The sequence below is a fragment of the Rhipicephalus microplus genome, chromosome 2 (assembly GCF_043290135.1).
Source record: "Rhipicephalus microplus isolate Deutch F79 chromosome 2, USDA_Rmic, whole genome shotgun sequence".
Classification (NCBI taxonomy): domain Eukaryota; kingdom Metazoa; phylum Arthropoda; class Arachnida; order Ixodida; family Ixodidae; genus Rhipicephalus; species Rhipicephalus microplus.
In genome coordinates this window covers 46,760,398-46,766,498 of record NC_134701.1, presented here as the reverse complement: position 1 = coordinate 46,766,498, position 6,101 = coordinate 46,760,398, and the positions used below count along the sequence as shown (strand labels likewise).

At 47.8% G+C, this 6,101-nt stretch overlaps 1 pseudogene; it reads right to left on the bottom strand.

Moving 5' to 3' along the window:
- Positions 1-735: 735 nt before the first annotated feature.
- LOC119169897 (uncharacterized) lies at positions 736-1,748 on the bottom strand (annotated as a pseudogene).
- Between the last annotated feature and the right edge of the window lie 4,353 nt (positions 1,749-6,101).

The window sequence follows — 6,101 nt, the reverse complement described above, 5'->3', positions numbered from 1 at the left end:
TTTACGAACTTTCCTGTTCTGCTTTGTTTTAACCAGAGGAAACGAAGCAGTATAAATTGGCTTTAGTATGTTCAAAAATTCTTCGTACGTCTTGTTTGGCTCATTCATTTTGAATATATTCGTCCAAGGAGCCCTCAAAATCTTCTCCGAAAATATTTTCAGAGTTTGTTCGTTTATACGCTGGGTGAAAAATGTTTTCGGTTTGTTTTTGTCACATAAGTGTTTCCTACAACAAATGTATATTGGCAAATGATCACTCAAATCTACAGTAATAACACCAGCCTTGAGGTTTTCTGTCGGTATATTTGTTAAAAACAAATCAATCAAGGACGAAGACATTTGTGTGATTCTCGTAGGGACAGTGATCATATTTGAAAAGCAATGAGATTTCAGCAAAATATCAAGTTTTTGTACTATAGCTTCCTGTTTGAGCATATTTATGTTCATGTCACCGCCACACACAACGTCTAAGCGATTTGTGTGGATTTGTGTGAACGTAAAAAAACGTGTCCAGGTAATCCAGAAAGGATGCCGTTTCGTCATTTGGTGGTCTATAACAAACGGCAAGAACCACATTTTGTAGTTTAACTGATAGAAATTCGAAGTCATTGCAAGAGTGGGTGAAATTTTGAATTAGGTCACAGTCAAGGACCTTTTTCACTAGAATACATACGCCACCGCCACGACCAGAAATTCGATTAAGGTAGAACGTATTGTACGAAGGCAAGCGAAACACGCTGGCTTCGTCTGTTGACCATGTTTCAGTTAACATTATGACGTCGAATACATGACTTAATTGTTCGAAAAAAAGGCTAAGGTCGGACTGTTTATTATTTACCGATTGCACATTCAAGTGAAAACATTTAAACGAGTTTGAATAGAAATTTCCCAAACTCTGCGAAAACGCTTCCGGAAGCACATAAGAATCGTTTCCTACGCAAGCCATGTTGAGCAGATCATTTCTTCTTTTTTTAGCTTAGTTTGTTTAGATCACGAGCATTTGCCATGCGTATGGCTTTCTCCCCATCAGCTTTACGCACTAGAACTTTCCCGTTTGAGTGCCATGCATACTTGAAGTTCGCTTCTTTAGCCCAGTTCTTTGCCTCAAACAACAGCGCACGCGCTCTTTTGGTCAGGTTTTCCGTCAAGAAGACGTGCTCATTTAGGCTGCTCAGTTCCTTTCTGTTTTTCGACCAGAAATCTCGGTCCGCTTGCTTCGCAAAATGACAGATAACGACCGGCGTCTTATTTTTTCTGGGCGGAAGCTGATGAATGGCGACCACATCACTTTCTGCGAGTGGCGGGAACTGGTGTTTAATTGCCATTGCATTGATCGCTTCTAGCAAGTTTTCATCTTCCGTTTCCTGTATTCCATGGAATTCTAAGTTGAGTCTGCGGCTCCTCCACTCAAGATTATCTACTTCTGCCTGCACTTCAGCTACTTCTCGGTCCCGCATCTCAATCTTTTCCAATCTGCGCCTAAGGTCCTTGACGTCACGCTCGTTTTGTTCCGTTTTTTGAGTATTTCGTCGTATTTCTCACTCAAGTATTGCACCGCGTCGTCAATGCTCTCAACTGTCTCTTTGAGCAGTACTAGCTTATCCAGCTTGTCGTTAATAGCTTTCATCCAAATTCGGACATCTTGCATGTCGGCCTCACTGCCTGGTTCTTTTGATTCAGCTGATGCTGCTCGCAACCTCGACCGTCTACAGGTAGGGCCGCGCCATGCATCGCAGTATGCCTGCCCTTTGGACTTGATAGTTGCTTCAGAAATTCCAGCACATTTGCCGGCGTGAAATGCTTGACAGCAGTCGCTACATTCAATCCATACGACGTCCCCAGTGAACGGCTTATCGCACACAGAGCATGTTCCATCTCGGGGCATAGTTGCACAAAGCGACAAATCAGAACGGTAGTTTACACAGCAGCACCAGCAGTAGCAGCAGTAGTTGCGGCACAACCAAATTTACAGCGGGCATAGGAACAGCACCAACCTGCGAAACAGAAGAAGAGACCGTGTTCGTTTACGCCGTTCTTTCCGCCGCAACCGCTCCTGCCAAGTGGTCTCGGTGATGGCTTGGTCCTCCCTTTAAGAAGCCCAGTGGCTGTACGGCGCAGGTGCGGTAGAATTCATCGCAGGGTAGTTGGGCGCAGGCGCAGCGGAGCTTGTTGCTTCTCCTTCGCACCGACGGCGATGTGCATATGGACGACGACAAATGCGCGCGGTGTCTGACGAATGCCAACAGCCTGCGAAACAGAAGAAGAGACCGTATTCGTTTGCGCCGTTCTTTCAGCCGCAACCGCTGCTGCCAAGTGGTCTCGGTGATGGCTTGGTCCTCCCTTTAAGAAGCCCAGTGGCTCTACGGCGCAGGTGCGGTAGAATTCATCGCAGGGTAGTTGGGCGCAGGCGCAGCGGAGCTTGTTACTTCTCCTTCGCACCGACGGCGATGTGCATATGGACGACGAAAAATGCGCACGGTGTCTGACGAATGCCAACAGCCTGCGAAACAGAAGAAGAGACCGTGTTTGTTTACGCCGTTCTTTCCGCCGCAACCGCTGCTTCCCACCTTTAGTCACCCCGAGTTCGTGGTATTTACTAGCTCATTGTATTCATGGCACTGCAGCTCAACGCTCGCTAAACCTTTCTAAAACTAAAGAGGTTACACTCAGCGAGTAGCACCCAGCGAGTAGCAACCCTTTCTTGTCAGATAGTGCTCAATGCACATGCCAATGACTGCTAATGGGGAATGAGAGACAGGAGCATTCGGCTTTTAGTTAACGCACATGCCGTGAACTTTTTATTGTTCAACAAAGCATAGGAGGAATCTCCCACCGTCACCACGTTGCAGGTCAAAGTGTAACACTTGTTACACACTATGACTACGACTACGAGGGACGAACGGGTGCCGCTTTAAGGAGCTTTGCCCCTAGAACCATGCTTATATATGCGAAGCAGCAGGTGCTTAGTCTAACACTGGCGGTGGCGTTGGCGCTGGCACTCGTCGTGGCGTTGCGTGAGAGAGAAACCTACGGAGGTGCTAAGCACGCAGTGATTTACCGGGATTTCTAAATAGAACACGGGAGTTGCTACGAATGGGCAATGAGAGTCAGATGACTTGGAATGGACATAGACACCCGCAGTCCACTTTTAATAAACGCGCACACTGCGATTTTTTATTGTTTAACTGCGCACATAAGAAATCTTCCACTGGCACTGCCTTGAAGATCCAGGGCCTACATAAACACTTTGAATAGTGAAGAAATGCACCGCATGGCCAGTCTTTTTTGTTGTTTTTTTCATCACAAAACTCGTTAGAAGAAGCTGCTAACTTCGGCAATGTGAGGCAAGTGAAAGAGACGGGTGGTGGAGGGGGCACGTATGCGCAATGGGGTCTAAAGGATACTGGGAGAGATTCCGCAGGAGACAGAAAACCGAGCGATCGTGGAGCAGCATACGCTGCCTGCGTCAGCGTTGCGAGGCGACAGAGTAACAACATAGAAGTTGTAGGAGACGCACCTGAGCTGCGTTGGTGATAAGGGTGCTGGGAGCAATGCCTAGATGAGATAGAAGGGGAAGTGAGCGTAGACTAGCACGCTGTGTGCGTCGGCTTTGTGAGGCGAGACCGAGGGGCGTGGGATAGGAGAGATGGAAGGGGGCGCGCATACACTGTACGGATGGTCACGCCGAATTGAGCAAAGGTGCTACGCGTCAAATAAGCGGCCTTTTTCAGTCACCATCACCATCATCAGCCTGACTACGCCCACTGCATGGCGTAGTCTGGCTGATCCGTCAATCAACCTGTTCCATGATCCGTCAATCAACCTGTACGTGTGCTTTCTGCTGCCACGTTAGAGCTGCAAAATTTTTATTCTCATCGGCCCTGTTGTGACCGGTGCCAGAGCTGACAGGAGAGCGGCGCTACTTTTAATCCCCAATCATGTAGACGACCGGCCGGCTGCCTATGCTCGTCAGGCATTGTCTGTGCTAACCGGAGGATGAGACGTCGTGTCGCCTAGACGCCGGTAACCGTTTGAGAGAGGCCAAAAAAGACAGCATTTTCCTGGAAGAGACCGTGGCGGCCACCGCTAATCACCCCGCTAATAAAGCGAACAAAATCGGTGGACCTGTTGATGTATGCTGCCCGTATCGTGGGACCTCTCGTCTAGCGGCAAACACACGACGAGGAAGAGCCCTGCTGGTGCCACCTTGCAGTGCAGTGTTCACGACTCATTATTGGATGTTCACGTGGACCATGCATGCTTGTCCCCCTCACCTGTTGTCTGTGTGTGATTGGTGTGCCACTCGGAGAGGAGGAGCCCGACAGGGCTTAAAACAACGCCGCAGAGTGCTGGACGTCGCTCTGAAACATGTAACGGTTCAACCACCACGCTCGTGGTTTGTGAAACCCCTAACCTTTCTTTGCTGTATATATGTGTAAATAGTGTGATAAACCTGCTTGTTTTTCGAATCCTCCAGCGATCTTCCTTCCGACCCTTAACAGCCCACATAACTTTGCCTCCATTTCGTGCGTTTGCCTTCTCAGGGAATTCAGTGAGTTACCCTTATTGACCAGCGGTTGTCTTGCCTACGTGCTACTTGCCCAGCCAATGTCAATTCGTTCTTTTTTATACCAGCTATAATATTTCCGCATGTTGTTAGGCAACTACCAAAGCCTTGTGCCGCTTCCTGCTCTTATGAATTCTACCGCACCAGCTGACATGCCGAACGCGCCATGGAACGCTGGCTGCACGTGTCACCTCACCACGCGCGGAAAAAAAATGGCAGCATATCCACGAAGTGAATGATGGAGAGTGGGGCCAAGCATCCGTCCGTCTATTCGTTCCTGCTTCCGTCCGTCCATGCGTGCGTCTGTGTGGCTGCCCTTGCGTTCGTCCACCCGTCCGTGCGTGCGTCTGTCGGTGCGTCCACACGTCCATCTGTGCTTCCGTCCCTGCGTTTTTCCTTGCATCTGTTCTTGCGTCCATCCATACGTCCAACCGTCCGTGCAGCCATCCGTGCGTCCGTCCCTGCATCTGTCTGTGTGTCCGTTCGTCCACCTATTCAACACTCAAAGTACCACCATCTCACATCTTTTCATCATATATTCCTCGTATAGAAGCACCACCATCCAGCGGATATTCCAAGGACAGAATGACAGGAGGCACACGCACACTTTCTTACGGATTGCGCTTCATGTCTACATCCCACTTTTAGCTAGCTCGATTTCATGGTGTATACTAGTTCACTGTATTCATGGCACTGCGGCCCAAATCTCGCTAAACCTTTCTAAAACCAAGGCGGTGACGCCTAGCGAGTATAACGTAGCAAGCTTTTCTTGTAAGATAGTGCTTAGTGTACATGCCAATGGCTGCTAAGGGGAATGAGAGACACGAGAATTCGGCTTTTAGTGAACGCGCACGCTACAAAATTTTGTTGTTCATCAACGCACAAAAGAAATCTCCCATCGGCACCACCTTGGAGGTCCAAATGTAAGACTGGTTACACAGTACTACTACGACTACGAGGGACGAACGGGTACAACTATGAAGGGCTTCGCCCCTAAAAAGGCTGCTTGCTTTTCGAAGGAGCGGCACGCGGTGAGGCGCAAAAAGAAGTCGACGAGGTTTTCGCTAGCGAACTCAGGACAACCTTTGTGTTTAAATGCGAAGTATTTCTTAGCGAATTTCAGCGACCTTGAGCCTATCTATCTATCTATCTATCTATCTATCTATCTATCTATCTATTTATCTATTTATCTATCTATCTATCTATATATAGATCTATCTATCTATCTATCTATCTATCTATCTATCTATCTATCTATCTATCTAACCATCTACGACTTTGGACTCTCCTGGCCGTTTCGATAATGGTATCGATACCAAAATTGATGTGGCATAACTTGACTATATGAAAAACGTATCTGACTAGTTATGACTTGAAAAGCATGACGTGTAAGTAATGAATGTAACAATTTACGTTTCATGGTCCTGCAGCTCTTGCGGTGGTTACCTTCACATTACATGTTGCAAAACAGGTATGGTATGACATGATCGCTGGCGAACACAAGCGACAGACCCTAACATGAATATATGACATG